This window comes from Herpailurus yagouaroundi, unplaced genomic scaffold, assembly GCF_014898765.1.
Source record: "Herpailurus yagouaroundi ecotype Mexico unplaced genomic scaffold, PumYag 222, whole genome shotgun sequence".
NCBI classification, from domain to species: domain Eukaryota; kingdom Metazoa; phylum Chordata; class Mammalia; order Carnivora; family Felidae; genus Herpailurus; species Herpailurus yagouaroundi.
Window position 1 is genome coordinate 539,158 of NW_024412453.1, and position 20,410 is coordinate 559,567.

Sequence of the window (20,410 nt, forward strand, 5' to 3'; positions counted from 1 at the left end):
AAAAAAAAAAAAAAAAAAAAGGCTCCACGCCAACTGGACCTGGAAAATATGCCATACTGCCTGGTGTCCAAAAAGGAGACTGAGGCCAGCTCTGAGCCTACCTCTTTTTTGGGTTCAAATCAGTTCAGTCTCTGAGACTGGATTCCCCAGAAAGGGTGAGCAGAGAGATGACTGGAGGCGAGTAATGAATGAATTAGTCCATTAGTTCATTCAACAAACACCGACTGGTCAGCTAGTATTTGCCGGGCACTGCTTAGTCGCGGGGCCTCAGAGGAGATGACGTCGGATTAGCACTTTCAAAAAACCCAGTCTCCCCGGTTACAAGTCAGAGCTGGTGGTGACTGGAAGGCGAATGACAGAGGCTGAGCAAACGCACCTTTCTTGAGCCGGGTGCTGGTGACCAGGTGTGTTTAGTTTATGGAACTTCATGAAACGGTATGCATGGGATGCATCTCTTTGTGTGCACCTTACACTTTGATTTTTCTTTTTAAGTTGAACAACTTAAAACCTCTAAGTCCTAAAAAAGATGACGGTACCCTTTTCCATGTGCAATTAGAAAAACCACTCTCTTTAACATATGTATGAGGAAGTACAACACATTCTAATTTTTTCCATGATGACTACTCTGGTCAGTTTTTGAAATATCAAATCTCATTTTTAAAAAGCTTTTCTCTCTCTCTCTCTCTCTCTCTCTCTCTCTCTCCACTCCCCCACGTGTTCTGGCCCCAAGCACACACGCTTAAGTTTGCTCCGAATCCAGCCCTGGTGGTGACTGAAACCCACCAGGTCTCTGTCTTCCCGAAACTGAAATTCTAATGAAGGAAAGCAGCCATTCTGTAGGCAAATTAATACAGAAATGAGTTGACTGCAGATAGCAATGAATGCTATGGAGAAAATCAAACAGGGCAACGGAGCACAGAGCTGGTGGGGGGTGTGAAGAGTCAAGGAAGGTTCCCTGAGACGATGATATTTAAGTGGATTTCTAAATGGTGGGACGACGTCCACAAGAAGAGCTTTGTAGGCAGCAAGAATGCGCGGTTGAGGGACCACAGAGCTTGCTAGATATGAACAAAGGGTTGATGTGGCTGGAGGAGAGGAGAGAAGGGGGAAAGGAACGGGAAGGAGGCTGGAGAGGCAAACAGGGACAGAACGGGCAGAGCAGCACTTTACAAACACCTAGGTAGCTTTAAAAATTCCAGTGCCTGGAACCCTTCCCCCCCCCCCCCCCGACAGTCACTTGCAGCCCAGGCATGAGTGTGTTTAAAAAGTCCCCAGGTGAGTTCATGAGTTTGAACCCCACATCGGGCTCTGTGCTGACAGCTCAGAGCCTGGAACCTGCTTTGGATTCTGTGTCTCCCTCTGTCTCTGCCCCTCCCCCACTTGCACTCTGTCTCTCTCTCTCTCTCTCTCTCTCTCAAAAATAAATAAACATTAAAAAATTCTTTTTAAAATTGGATTCTGTGTCTCCCTCTCTGTGACCCCCCCACTTGCACTCTGTGTCTCTCTCAAAAATAAACATTAAAGAAAATATTAAAAAAAAAAAAAGTCCCCAGGTGATTAAATGTGCAACCATGGGCACCGGAAGCCCACACAGAAGTTTTTGAACTTTTATGTGCATCCCATTCACCAGAGGATCTTGTTAAAATCCAGATTCTGATTCAATAGGTGGGTTTAGGAGCTGTGTTTCCTTTTTTTTTTTTTTTAGTTAAAAAATTATTGATTTTGAGAGAGGAAGAGAGAGAGAACCCCAAGCAGGCTCTGCACTGTGAGCACAGAGCCTGTTTCGGAGCTCAAACTCATGAACTGTGAGATCATGACCTGAGCCGAAACCAAGAGTCAGATGCTTAACTGACTGAGTCGCCCAGGTGCCCAAGGAGCTGCATTTCTTTTTTTTTCCTTTAAATGTTTATTTATTTTTGAGAAAGAGCATGAGCAGGGGAGGGGCAGAGAGAGAGGGGGAACAGAGAATACAAAGTGGGCTCCACACTGACAGCAGAGACCCTGACCCAGGGCTCGAACTCATGAACTGTGAGATCATGACCTGAGCCAAAGGGGGACCCTTAACTGACTGAGCCACCCAGGGGCCCCAGGAGCTGCTTTTTTAGCGAGCTCCCAGGTGATGCTGATACTCCTGGTCCAAGGACCACACTTTGAGTAGCAAGGTTTTGGGCTGTGATAAGGAGGCTTATTTTTTAAAGAGCCGGGGAAGCCATTGGAGAAGAGTAAGCAGGAGGCTAGCACGACCTTCTGGATGTTTCAAAAGATTACTCAGGCGACAATGTGGAAAATGGATTGGAGGGAGAAAAGAGTGGGCGCTGGAAGATAAGGGACAAAGGAATCAAGGGGGAAGGCTGAGTGACTTCTCTTGCTTTTCCTGCTGCCCCAGGCCCTAGGGGCCATGGGCACTGGGAGAGCACGAGACAGATTACAAATCTACAGCATCCAAGGCTTTAATCTCAAGTACCTATCTGTGTCATCTCACTAGACAGATATTCAGAACTATCCCACGAGGAGTAAGTCAACTAAGTAATGACTTTCAAAGCCAGATCTATGCCCCAAGCAGAGCAGAAAGGAGGTGCAGGTCTGGGGAAGCACAGAGGACCAGCAAAGTATACGGTCGTTTTAAAGTATAAGAAAATGATCACTGATGTCTCAGCTCTTTGGTTGACAGCTAATAGCAGTCTCTTGGGTGACAGAAAGGCCAAGGTGAGTGAAGGAAGCATGTTGTTATTTGGAGAGCTGATCCTGCTGGATGCATATTATCAATTCCCCCAGCCCTACTCCCTGCCTCGGGAGCAATGCCTTCAAACCAGTCTCCACAGTCCCGAAAAGAGTCAGGAGCCAGAGAAGCAAGGGGTGCAGTGAAGATCGTGGGGGATGAAGGGCAGACCTTCGCAGAGCAGACAGGGGTGCTTCCTGCTCACGTACTTGCTGTGACCGTGTTGGGCTGTGGGATGTCACACTCCTCCCAACCCTGCCAGAGAAGCTGGCTGACTTGGGTTGCTGTGCCTCCAGTGGTGCGCTAACATTCCAGGCTTAATCCCTCAGCTCCCAGGGAATAGATCCCAATTTATCTGGAAATTCATTGACCCAGGAAAGAAATTAAAAGTGAATGTTTCTGCAAGACAAAATGACCCAATGTTACCCAAACTTCATAGTGTGTGAGACCCCTTTTTAGTATAAAGGACGGCCATAGATCCCCAGATAATTGAGTTATTATGCTTTTTTCTAGCAACCAGGGAGTACAAAACCAGGGGTTCTGAAGGTCATATCCTGCCAGAGAACTTAGTGTGGTTGGCTCTTATAGCATTTTGGAAAGACTGACAATCATAGCTAACATTTGAAAACTTCAGAAGCTCACACAAAATCTAGAATTCTGGCTTTCTTCCAAAAAAAAAAAAAAAAAAAAATCAGAGGACCCGGCAACAATGGGCCCACATTTCTGTATGGGGCCATATAATTTCCGGCTTGCCATCATGCCTCCAACCCCTTCCCTCGTGACAACCCATCTGGCTCTGTAGGCACCTGGGTTTGTGGCCCTTGTCTCCACATTCCAGAGTCCATTGCTTGGACCCATGAGGTCCCAGGTCCACAAGCTGGGAACAAAGGACTGACTCTTTATCTGCACTTAAAAGCAGTTTGGAAGCCACTCAGATCAAAGATCTTAGTCATAGCTCAAAAAAGGAGCCTACAAAGTGAGAAATGAATGTAGAAATAACCACAGCTTTCCACCCAGAGTTCTTTGATGTCAGTGGTCTCTGATTCTCAAAGTGGGGGAGTTGTGCACACAAGTACTTTCAGATTTTGATCTCTCCAAGCAAAAAGGACTGTAAGTCCCTCAAATAGCATGGGAAATGTTGTCCTAGGAGGCATCATTCCATCCTCTGTGTGTGTTCAAACGACTTCATTAAGACCTGATGGGCAGCAAATAGGTTCAGGTCATACTTCTCCCCTTCCTGTCCTCCCCTCACCACTCCCGGCCCCCCCCCCCCAGAATAAGTTCATGGAAGGCAACATGGCAATATAAATCAAAAGACTTTGAGATATGGCTATCTTTAAGGAGGGAGAAGGCTGGAATAAACCATGTGATTCTGGATTTCAACTGGAGATATGATAGCAAACTCATGTTTAGCTTAATATCAATATAGATTGGGAAATATCAGATTATAGATATGTCTATACACGTGGGTTTGTATACACACATACATTGCCAAGCTCTGTCTGCCGGCAGGGTCTAGAAGCAACAGCATGCTGGTACACCGAGCATAATCAGTACCCCGGATCTTGATCTCCAATCAGAGAACCAGAGCTCTCTGGAGAAATAACTTCCTCTAGGACTGCAGCAGGAAACACATAAGATGAGTCTGGAGCATCTCGTAGGCCAGGAAATGAGGAAGTGTCCAAGATACCCACCAGTGGGCATCTATCAAAAGGACACAGGTGGGGTGCCTGGGTGGCTCTGTCGATTAAGCGTCCGACTTCCGCTCAGGTCATGATCTCATGGCTCGTGGGTTCGAGCCCCACGTTGGGCTCTGTGCTGACAGCTCAGAGCCTGGAGCCTGCTTCCGATTCTGTGTCTCCCTCTCTCTCTGCCCCTCCCCTGCTAGTGCTCTGTCTCTGTCTCTGTCTCTCAAAAATAAATAAACATAAAAAAAAAAAAAAGGACACAGGAGCCAACCAACAGGGCTCCCAGTAGCCAAAGCTGCAACATTCTCAGCAACGAGATAAACAGTGGAGTAATGGATTATAATCCAAGGTATAAAATAAGTAGCTATGGGTCCATAGTGACATAAAGCAATAAACGGATGAATAAGTAAATGGGCGGTAGGGAAGGAGACAAATCTCCTGTACAGATGAATTCCAAATAATTTATACAGTTATGGCCACCTCAGGGAGGGGAGCTTAATTCCCAGAGGAATTTCCTTCCAAATAGCAATGTCTAGAAAGGGGTGCAATGCAACTCTACAGGGGAGAAACCTGACACACACAACCTCAGCCAGGTGATGGAGGTCAACATCAACAGTGACAAGTCATGTGGAGAGTTCGCGCCCTTGGTAAGATGTGATGAGAACGGCACTTCGTGTGGTCCTTCCTCTCGAAGCTCCATAACCCCTGATGTAATCATGAGAAAAGCATATTCTACAGAATCCCCAGACAACCCTTCTCAAAACCACCGAGGTCATCAAAAACCAGGGAAGTCTAAGAAACCCACAGTCTAAAGAAGCCTAAGGAGATATGACAGCTAAACATAATAGGAGTGGCCCAGATGGGATCCTGAAACAGGAAAAGGACATTAGGTAAAAACTAAGGAAATCAGAATAAAATTCAGCTTTAGTTAATAATGTGTCAATATATTGGTTCATGAGCTGGAACGAATGCATCATTCTAATGTCCTTAACACCAAGGGAAACTGGATGTACATATACAGGAACTCACTCTACTATCTTGGCAGCTTTTCTATAAATCAAAAACTATTCTAAGTCGAAAGTTTATTGAAACATATGCTCATCTTTTAACTCAGTGTTCTCAGCTCTAAAAATTCCATAAAGAAATAATTCTGAACGTGCACGAGAATTTATTTACAACAGTGTGTGTGTGTGTGTGTGTGTGTGTGTGTGTGTGTGTGTGTGTATTGTTTTTAACTGGAAGCAGACTAAATACCCAATAATAGGGGATGAAGTAAATAAATTATGATACATTAGAAAATGACATACTATCTGGTCATTAAATGATGCAGTAAAACATTTGTTCATGTAGAAAAGATGAACGTGATGCTTTAGTAAATAAAAAAGTACTTTACAAAAAATTTATGGTATAATCTCACTCTGGTTAAAAATAAGGGATTCCTGGGGTGCCTGGGTGGCTCAGTCAGTTAAGCATCTGACTCTTGATTTTAGGTTAGGTCATGATCTCACAGTTCATGAGTTTGAGCCCCACCCACATCAGGCTCTGTGCTAGCAGTGTGGAGCCTGCTTGGGATTCTCTCTCTCTCTCTCTCTCTCTCTCTCTCTCTCTCTCCCCCCCCCCCCCCCTAAAATAGATGCATAAACATTAAAAAAAAAATAAGGGATGGGGTGCCTATGTGGCTTAGTCAGTTAAGCAACTGACTCTTGGTTTCGGCTCAGGTCATGATCTCACAGTTTGCGAGTTCAAGCTCTGCATTGGGCTCTGTGCTGACAGTGCAGAGCCTGCTTAGAATTCTCTCTCTCTCTCTCTCTCTCTCTCTGCCCCTCCCCCATTTGTGCATGCTCTCTCTCTCAAAAATAAATAAAAATAAACTAAAAAAAAAAAAATAAGGGTTAGCTAAGTAGGGCATAAAATGTAAATGAGCCTGGGTGGCTCAGTTGGTTAAGCGTATGGCTTCAGCTCAGGTCAGATCTCGCAGTTTGTGAGTTCGAGCCCCGTGTCGGCCTCTGTGCTGACAGCTCAGAGCCTGGAGCCTGCTTCCGATTCTGTGTCTCCCTCTCTCTCTGCCCCTCCTCTGTTCACATTCTGTCTCTGTCTCTCAGAAATGAATAAAAATGTTAAAAAAAATAAGAAAATGTAAATATATATATTTGATTGGGGTTATAGCTGTGCTAAGAGAATATGAGGATTATCATTACTTGTTACTTTCAAGCTAATTTTTATTTCCTAAGTTTTCTATAGTGAACAATACATTGTTTCTATTGTAAAAAAGAACATTAAACATACATATATATTTATGTTTGCATATGTTTATGTATACATATGTATTAAGTATATACATATATAGTTTATATGGATATATATTTTTTCTTTTTCTTTTTCTTCTATATATATGTTTATATATACATACGTATTAAGTATATGCATATATATTTATATGGTTTATGAGACTGACTCAGGACAATATTTATATGGTTTATATGGCTATATATATATATTTATTTTCTTTTTTTTCCTTAAGAAAAGGAAACACAGGCCCAGGCTGTGGACCCCCACTTGACTATGGCGACAAGCAGCTTTGGGGTAAAATCCAGTTCTTCTCTTTCTCAAGGCCACCAGGAAAACAACGAGGAGATCCTTCCCAGCACAAGGGTTTTGTTGCTGGACACGTGTGGGAAACAGAACAAGATGGCACACATGGGTGGAGAGGTTCTAGAACTTTGCAGACCCACGGTCCTTCCTGTCCATCTTCAGGCTCCTTTCTTGGATGATTCTGCAAGAGGTTTCCGTTTGTTCAGGCTGCCAAGTCTGGGGGACTCTCCCAGCTGCCTGGCGTGCACTGGGCTCTCACAAAACGCTTGCTGAGCGAGCCAGTGAGTAAGCGGACGGACACATGCATCTTCTGCTCTGCTTGCTCCTTGTCCTCTCTTGTTTCCATTTCTAAGTTGAGAGGATTTCTATTTTGGTTTTTGGAGGCCTTGCTTTCCATAGCACAGCCGTCCTCTTTCCGGCTGCCCGTTCCAATCCCCTGAGCAGCTTCAAAACAAGCCCAGGACTCGGGGTCTTGGGGGTCTGGAGGAGGGGGTGGGCATCAGTGCTTTTGAGCATCCCCTGGGTCACCTATGTAGCCAGGACTGAGGACCGCCCTGCCGGCTGTGCTCCCAGCTCCTGTCCCTGGGTGGGGGGCGGCTGCCGGTAAGGGCCACTCGCAGATCCAAATAACCAGCAGACTCTGAATGAATGACCAAGCCCTTTCTGGTGCAGGGCATCACCTGCTTGGGACTTTGGTGACTCATGCAAGCACCGGGCAGCCCCTCCCTCCTCCCTTCCTTGGCATTCTGATAATCCTGGGTTTACAGATAATTTCATTCTTCAGACACAGTAGCTGTCATGCACACCAAGGAATGAGGAGGGTTAATGCTTTAAAATCATCATTTAATGTGTGTGTGTGTGTGTGTGTGTGTGTGTGAGAGAGAGAGAGAGAGAGAGAGAGAGAGAGAGAGGCATCACAGGGGAGCCTGTAGATCTTGAAACACCCCTGGGATGAGCACGCGTCCCCAGCAAGCCCAACCTCCCTTTCCAGAGGATAGTTCAGGAGTGTCTTCAGAGATAACAGGAATATTGCCTCAGCCCCCCTGAGCTTGTCTTTTGCAGCACTTATCTCAAAAATAATTGATTAATTTTTTGTGCACAGCTGGGTGTCTGGTGAGGAAGAGGTTTAATTTTGTTTTCTGCAAGAGAAACAGTTGATGTGTGGTTCTGGGAAAGCTGCAAGCTCAGAGGACAGATTTATGGAAGGAGACAAAAATGGGAAGTTATAGAGACCTGTCAGGGCAAACTGGCCCAGCTGTTGGTGCGGGAAGGCAAGGTGTACCCGCCCCCAATATGGAAGCCACCCTGGGGTGGGGGTGGGGGGCAGGGGAGGATAGGACCGGAAGTGAGGTCATCGAAAGGGAAAGACAGTCATGGATTGATGGACAATGGGAACACTCCTGACCTTGCCATCCAGAGAGCAGGCTCGTACTTGAATCTAAAAAATCTGTATGTCTTATTCTGGTGTGATGTACCTCTTGCAAAATTCTCCTCTTTAGCTGCTCCAGCAGAGTTTGGTGGCCGGAGGTGATGGCTCTAGGTAAAATCCTGGTGCTGTCCCTTAGAGCTGTGACCTAGCAGGTTACTTAACCTCTCCAAACCTTAATTTTCTCACCTGTAAAACGGGTTTAATCCTAATACCCCTTAGAGTTGTTTTGTTTTGTTTGTTTGTTTTTGGTTTTGTTTTTTAGAGAGAGAGAGAGAGAGAGAGAGAGAGAGAGCACGTGAGTGGTGGAAAGGGCAGAGGGAGAGAGAGAAAATCTCAAGCAGGCTCCACACTCAGCATGGAGCCCACTGTGGGGCTCTGTCCCATGACCCTGGGATCACGACCTGAGCTGAAATCAAGAGTCAGTCACTCAACGGACTGAACCACCCAGGCGCCCCACCTCTGAGAGTTATTTTAAGGATTAAATGAGATATTGTGTGAAACATGCTCAGAATAATACCCAGTCCAGAAATCGCTAAATCACTCAATAAATGTCAGCTTTTTCCTTTTCTTCTTTTTTTATTCACACCTTAAAGGATTATAGCAGCATGGGTAGAAATTGCACTATCTCTGGATACTGAGATCTAGCTGCCATCAGCGCCAAGAGTAGCAACTTGAGAACGTATTTGGGATTTTCCTGTCCCAGGAGGCAGGCTGGGTGTCTCGGCAATGGGGATCCTTTCTGAAGCTAGAATCTATGGTGGCAGTTGTGACACATCGTAGCCTCCATGGAGCACATCTCCCTGGGCTCCAGTTCAGGCAGAGACTCTGCAGAAAGACAGACTGACCATTTGGACCCCAGGAAGCAACCTGGAGACTTAGAAGGACCCAAGGAGAGAAACTGGACCTCCCGCTGAACTGGCAGGTGGACTGCTAGGGCCTGGCCTCTGGAGGGCGCTCCTGAGAAACCATTCCTAGGCTCAGGCGGCAGTCCCCTGTCCCCCACCTCGAGGGCAGTCACCACCTAGCACCACGCTATCCCCAGTGCCTGGCGCCTAGTGCACACTCAGTGTCTATCTGAATGAACAAGTGAATTAATGAATGACATACATTTTTCAAAGTCCTTTCACACCTAGTATCTCATTTAATTCTCATAACAGCCCTATGAAATATGCAGGGCAAGGATCATTTTCCCAATTTTTACCGGATAAACCGGACCAGGACTCATACGTAGTTGGCAAGATTCCAGGTCTCAGACCCCTATTGCTCTTTCTACTATAGCGTGCTGCTTCTAAAATGTGTTTCGTTTGTTCTGCCAGAAGTTAAGGACAGTATGGTTTTATCACCATCGTCTGCCTAGACTTTTTTGGAGTGTATAAAGTCACTTGACCTCCTTGCCAAGCATCTCCTGGCTATGAAGACAATTATCTCCTCCAGTGCCCTGGAACCTGGACCTTCTGCCCATCAGAGCAGACAGACTTCTCCCTTGGCCTGTGGGCAGCATTAATGAACAGCGGCTGGGAACCCCGTGGCTTTGGCACAGGAAGCCCTGCTGCCAGCAGGGATGGTGTTGTGTCCCTTCACACTGGCTAATTCAGGGGATTTCTCATTCCTAAGCCAAGGGGATCGCTGGCCCAGCTGCCTGGAGGGCAGACATCCTGGTGTCTTCTCCAATGCCCTCTCTAAGCGAAGAGTTTTCAGATAAGCAAAAGGACGCAATTTCACTACCTAGATTTGCCTTCCTGCTCCTGGACCTACAACAGGTGCACAACACTGTTTGTGGGAAGAATAGATCTTTTTAGAAGCAGCAAGTTTTTCTCAGAAGGGAGATAAGGCATGCACAGTTTTCTATGAAAACACATTCCTGCAGCTGAGGAGGAAGCTGGGGAATCAGATGGATGGGATAAGAGGCAAGAGGATTGGAAAGGTTTTGATTCAAGGTTTTTATGTTTTTTTTTTTCTTCCCCACCCATAATGTTTCTGGTGTGGATCCTGGAACCAGATGCATGGTCAGGGGTGAGAGAGAACCTCTCCTCTTTAGATCTCCCTTGGTGATTTCCAGGGGACTCAGAACATCTGTTGACTGATGCGAGGCAGATAGATTTGCTTCAGTGGGGGTCAGGTTTCGCAGGCTGGAACCGAAATGGAACCAGATCCGAGCTGGAGAATATTTCTCAATCACTTGTAGAGGGTATCACAAGAATCTTATTATCAGTAACTGTAAGTTCTGAAATGTGCAAGGGACGTGCTTCTTATTTTTATATTAGGGCGGCGTCTGTTCTCACTCGATTGCATTCTGATATACTCACTTCAATGGGACGGAAAAAGAAGGTGAAGCGAACAACCTTATTGTCCATTTTGCAGATGAGGAAACTGAGGACACCAAGAGTTCCACAGTCTCTTGTGCAGATTCACAGCTGTCAGGTATAGAGGAAGATTCAAATGCTGCAAGGTAGCTCTGAAGTCCACACTCCCAACTGGATAAATGGAGTAACAAGAGAACCAGAGATTGTATGACAGAGTTGGGGGACCCTAAGGTCATCTAATCTTCTTGTTCTGTAAAGATGGGGCCCCCAAAGGGCTTGATTTATTCCGGGGCACAGAGTAAGTCGGGGCAGAGTGGAGTCCAGAACTAAGATTCTGGCTCTTCTAACAGCGAAGATTTCAAATATTTTCCCAACATCTCCAGGATCTTTAAATCCAAGGGACAGGTATTTTCTTGACTTGGGTGAGAACCCATGTCCAGAGTGGTCAAGATCTGAAAAACCAGGTCTACACAATCACCCACACGTTTTCAGAGCCAGATGTTTAGCATGGAAGAAACTTGACATCCAAGCAACGGAAATAATGTTTCACTTTCTCCCCGCCAGCTTTTCGGTCTTCTAATCAAACACCTTGGTTTGGTTTCTTCTCCCAACACACCAGCGTCAAGTCCTCTCTGGCCTTCCCCGTGCCCCATCCTGGTCTGGGGAATTTAGGCTCTTTTCCTTAACCCATTTCATTTTTTAGGATTACTGTTTGATTCATTCTGGTTTAGACTGTACCCAAATTTCTTAGGACTGACTCAAAGGAAAAAGCATTTTGTTAAAATAGCTGCATTGCTTTTAAACAATTTGTCCTCCTACTCACTTTTTCTTTTTGGAAGACAGAAACTGAATATAGATTTGTGGGAGAGAGATACAGAGGGAACCAGAGAAGAGGGGCAGAGAAGAGAGAGGCTCGGGAGAGGGGACGGGAGGGAGGAAGAGGGGAGGGCAGGGCAAGGCAGAATACCAGCTCCAGGAATGACGCCAGAAAATCAGCCAGGACTCTTCCCCACTTCTGGTTGTGTACAGGCTGAGACCCAAAACCAGTCCCTGTTTCTGTCAAAACGGAATCAACGCCCAGCCCAAATGTATATTTTTAAAGATCGCATTTTTTTCCACTGCCCCTAAACAGGTAGTTTCATTGACGAAGGGAAGGGAGGTCTCTCTGTGGTCCCCTAACCGGGTTTGGGTTTGGGGAAGCTGGTAGCCAGAACACAGGGAAAACAGGCACAGGCTGTACCCCACAGGGGGGATTCCTGCTGACTCTGTTTCCCCATTCATGACTCCCCAGGAGGAGCAATTGAAAAATTGAGCTGCTTGGCACAGCGGGAGGGCAGTTCATGCATATTCAAATCCCTCCCTCCCAGCACTAAACTTAGCTGCCACCTTGCTCATCCTGAATGCCTTCCACCTCCGCATACCGGTTATCCTATCTGCTCCACCTGTGCCCAGGAGCCTGTCTCCTCTGTCGCCCCCACGTGCTTACCTTGTCATTGACCGTGATAGTAACAGCCAACACTTAGGCTGGCTCTACCCGGTATCCCTGTTCAATGCACGCTACGTGTGCGAAACCGTTTAATCCTTATCACAACCATATGAGGTTGGTGCTGTTATCGTCCCCTCCCTTTTGTTGACAGACGGCGAACCTGAGGCACAGAGGGGTTAAGTAACTTGTCCCAGGTCACACAGCCAGTAAGTGGCAGAAACAGGTCTTGAGCCCAGCACTGTCTGACCCCCTATGCCATGATAATAACTCAATCCTGTGTACCTGGCTTTCGCCAGCACAACTTTTCTGAGGAGAATACTGGCCTTTCATTCTGGTCCAGGTTCTTATAGGGCCCCTTGTCATCTTCTCCTAAAGGATATCGCTTCTACCCCTCACTTGATTATTTAGGACTGAGTGGTTTGTACTAAGTCAGCAACATAAAACAGTTGCCCTTGAACGCCTGGCAGAGAGCGCATTCTTCAAGTGCATTGTTACAAGGTGGTCGCCGACAGTACAGAAGTACCACTGAGAGGAGGGTATTTGGCAAAGGTTTCACCCATCTCCCAGGTATTCTGAGTATCCCTCTGGATCAAGCCGGACTAGTGCTGGATCACTCAGTGCTGTGAACGTCCACAACGCCAGCACGGTCACTGAGTGAGAACGATACACACACACTTGGCCAAGGGCTCTATCAATTATTATCTCATTTAATTTCCATAACAACCCTAGAAGGGAGGTACTATTTTTAAAAATGTTTTTAATATTTATTATTTTTGAGAGAGAGAGAGAGAGAGGCAGAGAGAGAGGGAGACGGAATCTGAAGCAGGCTCCAGGCTCCGGGCTGTCAGCACAGAGCCCGACGTGGGGTGTGAACCCACGGACCAAGAGATCATGACCTGAGCCGAAGTCGGACGCTTAACCGACTGAGCCCCCCAGGTGCCCAAGGGAGGTAGTATTACTTTGCCCATTTACAGACGGGTACCCGTGTACCGGAAAAGTGAAGCAGTGTGCCCAAGGTCACACAGCCACTTCATGGCAGAGCCAGACGGGACTTCAACACAGAGCACTGTGCTCTGTGGCTTTGGGGACTTTGCCATCAGCCCGTGTCGAGGATACTCTGTTTTGTGACATGAAACATCATCCACTTAGGAAAGAAAATATTCTTATCTGATCTTGGTACCAAGGAGAGTGGGATGTGTCTATAAATTCTAAAACTTATTTATTCTAGCAACTATTTATCAAACACATACTATGTGGCTGGTGCTGTGCTAAACACTTCATATATAATATTTTATTTTGCCCTCAAAATAACCTCATGACTACAGTTTTATCCCCAGTCCATGTAAAGAAACTCAGACTCCAAGAGATTAAGCAATTTGCTCAAGGACAAAACACGGAGCCTGTTGGAGAGCCAGGTCGGCTTGACTGCAGGTCTGCTTGGCCACCGGGTTCTCCCGTATTCTGAGCACTGTGAGTGTGCGGTTGACCAGGTTTCCCCTAGACAAGGGACTGCGAGGAAGCTTGGTTCACAGGCGGCTTTATGAACCACCCTTAGCAAGAATGTAGTTCATTGTCAGGTGCAATTCACTCTCATTCTTGGCTCTGTCCAGTCCCTTTTTTCCTTTAGTCCAATTTTAAAAATTGGACCCATCTTTTCTTATTTTGTGTAATTAAAGCCCCCTTAACTCTTTTCTGGAGCAAGATGGGTATCAATCGACAAATATATTAAATATTATAGCCCCATTTCACAGATGAGGAAACCGAGGCACAGAAGAATTAAGTAACTTGAATAGGGTCCCCTAGTTTACAGGTGGTAGAATCAGGACTGCAAACCCAGGTGATCGGGCTCCACAGGCTGAATCCTTGCCCACTCTGCTAAGCTACCAGCAGCTACCAGGGCAATGGAAGGAGCCAGGAGTGTCTCTTAGAGTGAGCTCTGCAGGTAGCTAGAGGGGAGACTGGGACCCAGGCACGAAGGGCTCCCTGTGAGTGGGTGGCCACCCATTGTGTTGATGGCTCAGGCCCACGGGCTCATCAAAACCCTCTGAAATGCAAGGCTCCCACTCTTGTCAAATTGAACCGGCTTTGCAGATTTCAGTTTCAATCCTGCCAACTTGAAAGTTTTAGCATTTCAGCTGTTTCAGAATTATAAAAGCCTACAAATGCTAAGGTGCTTTTTTTAGAGTTAAAAAAAATGTGTCTTTTCCCCACCATCACATAACAATCTGAAGGGATTTTTTTGCAGATTCTTGCCAAATGTGTATTTTTAAAGATTGCATTTGGCTAAAGACCAGAAGTGGAAAATCTGGGAGGAATGTTGAGGAAGTTCTAAGGCATATTCATAGAGGAGGAGAGGGGAAAGCTCTTTCCTCTCTGCAGACCCCTGGGTCTGCTGGGGTGGATGTTGTTTATTTCAGCTTTCTTGCTACCTTTGGTGACAAAGAGTTTCTTTAAAATACTGACACCTCAGCTGGTCGGGTGGCCCAGAGGACATGTGGAGTGTGGCCCTGGCCAGGGAGGACCACCATCATTGCATGAAAAGCTCCCGGCTCAGCAACTGTCACCAGGAGCCAGATGGCCTCTTAGTGGACAAAGTTACTGCACTTATTGGATCAGGTGGCAGCTCAGTCCTCACTAATTAGGTGTCTTGTGTGTGTGTGTGTGTGTGTGTGTGTGTGTGTGTGTTTATGTGTCACAGACTCTTCCCCAGTGTGAATCAGCTCAATCATCATTTTGCAGTGTTTCAGATTCAGATTGCAAACATCCACCAACAAATAGGAGCCTTGCTTTCTAACGAGCTGGAGATGTGTGGAAAATAGAATCACTCACAGTAGTAGTGAGCCACAGATGTTCCATGGAGACAGCCGGCTGTGCCAAGCACAGACGGTATGTGTGACCACGAGACAGGATGCAGAATCTTGCAATGAAAGTGTTGCCCACAGAGCCCAAAAGATGAAGAGATGAAGACAGGCAGAGATGGAATCTGGTTTCTTCTTCCAAAGTCCTGGCCTTCTGTATAGCTGCCTGACACTCCATTTGGGAGTGGTCCAAAACGCTGAATGTTTAAATTTGAGTAACTGCCACCAAGGCCTTCACTACCAAAGTAAAAAGATGCTTCTAAGGAATCAGAATAACCTGGGTTCAAATCCCAGCCCCAACCCTCAACTGACTGAGTGTCTGTAACAAGTCATTTAATCTTTTAGGACCTTGGGCATAATAATAGGGCTTCCCTGTTGGGTTTTCATGAGGATTAAATGAGAGAATACAAAGAAGTCTCTTGGCATCATGCCTACTCACAGCATATGTTCAGTAAACAATAGCTATTGCCACCACCATCACCATCATCACCATTACTACATCATCATCACCACCACCATCACCATCATCACCATCACCACCATCACCATCATCACCATCACCACCACCCTTATCACCATCATCATCATCATCATTATCATCATCACCACCATCATCATCATCACCATCATCACCATCACCATCATTTCTAGCTCTGCAATCCTAGCAAGTTTGACCTGCTAAATTTCATTTTTCTCTTCTGTAAAAATGGAAATAATTATGTCTACTTCAGAGTTGAGTTAATGTTTATTAACTTCCAGCAGAGTGCCCAGCACATAGATGCTCAGGAAATGTGAATTAATTTTTCTTCTCCATATTACCTTCAACCTTACTTTAAAACATCACTGATGGGGTGCCTGGGTGGCGCAGTCGGTTAAGCGTCCGACTTCAGCCAGGTCACGATCTCGCGGTCCGTGAGTTCGAGCCCCGCGTCGGGCTCTGGGCTGATGGCTCAGAGCCTGGAGCCTGTTTCCGATTCTGTGTCTCCCTCTCTCTCTGCCCCTTCCCTGTTCATGCTCTCTCTCTGTCCCAAAAATAAATAAACGTTGAAAAAAAATAAAACATCACTGAATTTAGTTATTAAGAATCAATATTTATAGTTCAATGCAGGTTCCCTCAGCACCTGTGAACCAAGAGGCATGGACATTGACCTGTCCTCCAGGAGATGATCCTCTAATAGGTAAGACAAAAGCTGAGTAGAATGGTTATGTTTCCAGGGAGACCAAGAGGTTAGAGAGTCTCAAGGCATTTGCTCAAGGAAAACAAAGTGGTTTCCAAACAGGTCATTCTGAGTCCAGAGTCTACACTCTTAACCATGATTATCATGACTACCATGGCTTCCAGGAGAGAATGGGTAGAGGTGAAACCAAGGGTTTCCATTTCTCTTAATTGCTTCAGTTCTTTGAGGAAGAAAAAGAGAGAAGGGGAGGGAGAAGAAAAATGGTTTCTGATTTGTGTGTAGGGGAAAACAAGTATGCTCCTAGTGTCCTGGGAGCTCACTCAGTTTCCTTTGAATAAGGAAGGCCCTACTCAGAGGTCAAGATCACTTTAAATACCTTATAGAGGAGTACTCCTCCTTCACAGCAGGAGGCAGGGCTTGGCCCCTGCCACTGTTCAAGGCAAATAGCAGAGTTTGTGTCACTGTTGGGGCTCTGATGAAACAGCCCCAGCAATGGCATCCTTGGAAGAAATCCCACACAGTGGTTAAGAGCCCAGGTTTGGAGCCAAACAGAATGGGAATCACATCCCAGCTATGCTACCTACTGGATGGGTGACCTTGAGTAAGTGGCTTAAACTTTCTAAGTCCCCGGTTTCCATTTCTGTGAAGTGATCACTCAATAAATGGCTTTGCTGTTTTTATTGTTTTCAGAACAGTGCCCCCTGGGGGCGGGCATGGTGGTGGCAACAGAGGGTGCTAGGGACAACTGAAACTCAGAGTTCATATTTGTGCTTCCAGCCCATTCTAGGTTGTCTCCTTTCACTGCAAAATCTTTGAATGTATGTGTGTGTGTATGTGGGGGGTATCTTTTAATAATTAAGACATTTTCCTGATAACCACCCCCTTGCTACAATCTTTCAGGATAATAACCTGTCCATATCTATTAAGATCATAACCCCATACCTCTACTGACTTAGCAATCTCATTTTTGGTAATCTAACCTACAAAAACAAAAGCACCAGCATATTAGGACACATGTGTAAAAATGACTGAAAGTGAGACAAAACAAAACAAAATTGGAAACAAGGTGGATAGTGCTCGCTTCGGCAGCACATATACTAAAATTGGAACGATACAGAGAAGATTAGCATGGCCCTGCGCAAGGATGACACGGAAACAAGGTGGATATTCATTGACAGGGAAAAGGTTGAATACACTGAAGGGATTCCAGTCTGTGGAATATTATGCAACCATTAAAAAGATTGAGTCAGATCAGTGCCTATAAACCTGGAGGAATATCTACGATGTATTGAGGGAAAAAAGCAAGTGGCAGACCGGTATCTCCAGTGTGGATTCAATTTTAAAAATCAAACAATGCCGCTCCCCCACCATGTGCATGTACGTATGCGTTTCAAGAGTGAAGATACAGAGGAAACACATCTAGCTGTTGACATTGGTCACTTTGGAGTGAGGTAGGGAGGGGACAGAGTGGGAGTCGGGCAGGGCATATTATTACTTCTTTTTCTATTTTTAGATGGTTTCACTGCTTAGAGTAAACAAATGTTACTCTTATAATTTTATCTAAGTAATCTCTACACTCAAGGTGGGACTCAAACTCAGGATGCCAACAGCAAGAGCCACACGCTCTACTGACTGAGACAAGCTTGTGCTATAGGCGATCACATAAAATGGGCTTTTCTTGACACTCCCAAGTCCTTGAGGGAAGGGGTCACACCTTTTCAGCTTTGCTGGTTTCAGACCTGCTCAGTGCCACCCTTACCCAGAGGAAGTCCTCAGTAAGTGTGAAATACATGAGTGAGCATTTACTCAGCCAGTGTTATGGGATCTGGCTTTCCAGGGAGCCCATTGACCTCGAAGTGAGTTTCCACTCAGACAAACCTCCTGATGGAGATCATGCTTAGCTAATTCCCTACCACAGAACTGTGTTCTTCAATGTTTCCTTTTCAGTGACTGATGACTGTGAAAAATCGAAGTGGCAAAGCTGATCAATCACCCTGGAAGATGACACTTAGCTGGGAGGTCTAGTGGCTTTGCTGGATGACAGTTAGGACCCCTAAAAGGACCTGTTCACATTAACACACACCAACCTGAACAAGGAGCAAATTTAAATCTGGGTTAAAAAGTCCCGAGGGCAAAAACATGTTGCTCAAAATGGCATTTGGCTAGCTGCCTTCCAACAGCTTTTCCCAGCTTCTTAAAAAATACATAACATACCAGAAAGAGATAAAGACTCATAAGCCTAAAACCAAAGACTGAAAGACAACTTAATGGCACGGTCTTGGGAGAAACAACGCCAACTATTAATGCAGTTGGAGATAAATGAGAAAATAGAGGGGGAAGTAAGACAGATTTGAAAGAAAATAAACTGTAAGCAATCACACTGTTCAACTCTGTACTAAAACATTTATACGTTTCTATGAAGCAAATGATTTTCTAGACAACAAAATGACTCCAGAAAAAGGCCCAATATAGACAAGACATGAGAGAAGTTGTCAAAGAACTACTTTCAAAAAAGCCCCAGGCCCAGAAGGTTTTACATGAAAATTTCCATGCTGCAGAATCTACGTCACAGCATAGAAAATCATTTTATCAAGCTACTACCACTCTGATTCCAAAACTTGACACCAGGAGCACACAAAAAGGCAAATTTCATTGACAAATACAGAGAAAAACCCTATATACATATTAGCAAATCTATTTCAGTATTATGAAAAATTAAGTATGTCTCAAACAGATTTATCACAGGAATGAAAGATAGTTGGCTAATATGAAAGGCACTAACTTCGCCTATTAGCCAGCCAAAGGAGAGAAAGCTAGCCATGTCAATAGATACCCAAAAATGGAAACCTTCATGCCCAATTAAAATTCTTACTTAGCTACATAGTGACAGAAACTCCAGAGCATGATAAAGAAAACACTTTACGCCAATAGCAGATGCCAGGCTTCTCGGTGAAACCCTGGAGCAGCTAGCTGTTCACTTTAGGGGGAGCAGGAATCACCCCTAGGAGCAGGAATCACCCCTAGGAGTCTGCTAAAAGGCAGATTACCAGCTTTGTACAAATTCTATGATTTCTATCCAAATCTGCAACCACACTTTGAGAAACACAGTCTGCAAAGCATTACAATTACAGTTAGGAGCAGGGCAAGGTGACCTTTGAGCATCACCACTACTTAACTAAGCCTCTAACTAAGCCTTGACTATTCTCTAAGCCTCAAAGGAAAAACAGCAGGGGGAGAAAAAGTTCTATCTACTATTTGCAGATGATATGATTGTTTACCTGAAAAACCAAATTAAATTAATTACATTGCAGACAGCACCGCTAACCAAGTTCAAGCAACTTACAAATAGATAATTACTGATCACTAGCTTCTTCATATTAGTAATACTAACCACTTAGAAAATATCTTGGAGAACACCACCCGTTAACGTTAGTAACCAAAAATATAAAACCTACCTACAAACAATGTGCCCAATCAACATACAGGCTTGAATGAGGAAAATGGAACTTCTCTAAAATACATAAAAGAAAACATTAATAAATGGGATATATATTATGTTTTTAAATGGAGGAAGACTCGATGTTTGAAAGAGGTCAATTGTGCCCAAATAAGTCTATTAATTAAATTTTTATTAATATCCCAGTTTTCCTGGCAACTTGATAGAATGGTCAGAAAATTCACAGGGAAAATCAAAACGTTAGAACTAAGAAGATGTTGATAAAGAAGCATGGTAAGGGAGAACATGACCTTCTGGTATTAAGGGTCTCATGAAGCTATATTAGTTCAAACAACAGAGTGATAGAGCCTCAGAAATAAAAATATAGATTAAAAGAAAAGAATAGAAAATCCAGAAACAGATACAGTTCTAGTATGTGTGTGTGTATGCGTGCGTTTAATAAAAGATAAAGGTCATAATTCAACTCCATGTGGATGAACTATTTCGTAATTCATAAATAGTGTAATTTGCAGTTTAAATATCTAGGGCAACTTTGTGTCCAAGTACTTGGTATTTTCCTACTGCTTACAACAAACACAGGAGGAAAGTAGCATGGAGGCGGGAGAGGGGTATAAAGCCTTCAGGATTAGCTTGCTATGAGCCCAATACGAGTTTCCAGGCCTTTGTGGTTTCCCAAACATTTATTAAGCTCTTAGGCTCC

The 20,410-nt window shown here is 44.9% G+C and overlaps 1 protein-coding gene and 1 pseudogene across 2 annotated transcripts in view; one reads left to right on the forward strand and one right to left on the reverse strand.

Annotated features, from left to right (window-relative positions):
- Positions 1-20,410, reverse strand: part of CACNG3 (calcium voltage-gated channel auxiliary subunit gamma 3) — an 85,750-nt gene that overhangs the window by 40,162 nt on the left and 25,178 nt on the right. The gene's annotated exons all lie outside the window — the stretch shown is intronic.
- Positions 17,327-17,425, forward strand: LOC121019834 (uncharacterized; annotated as a pseudogene).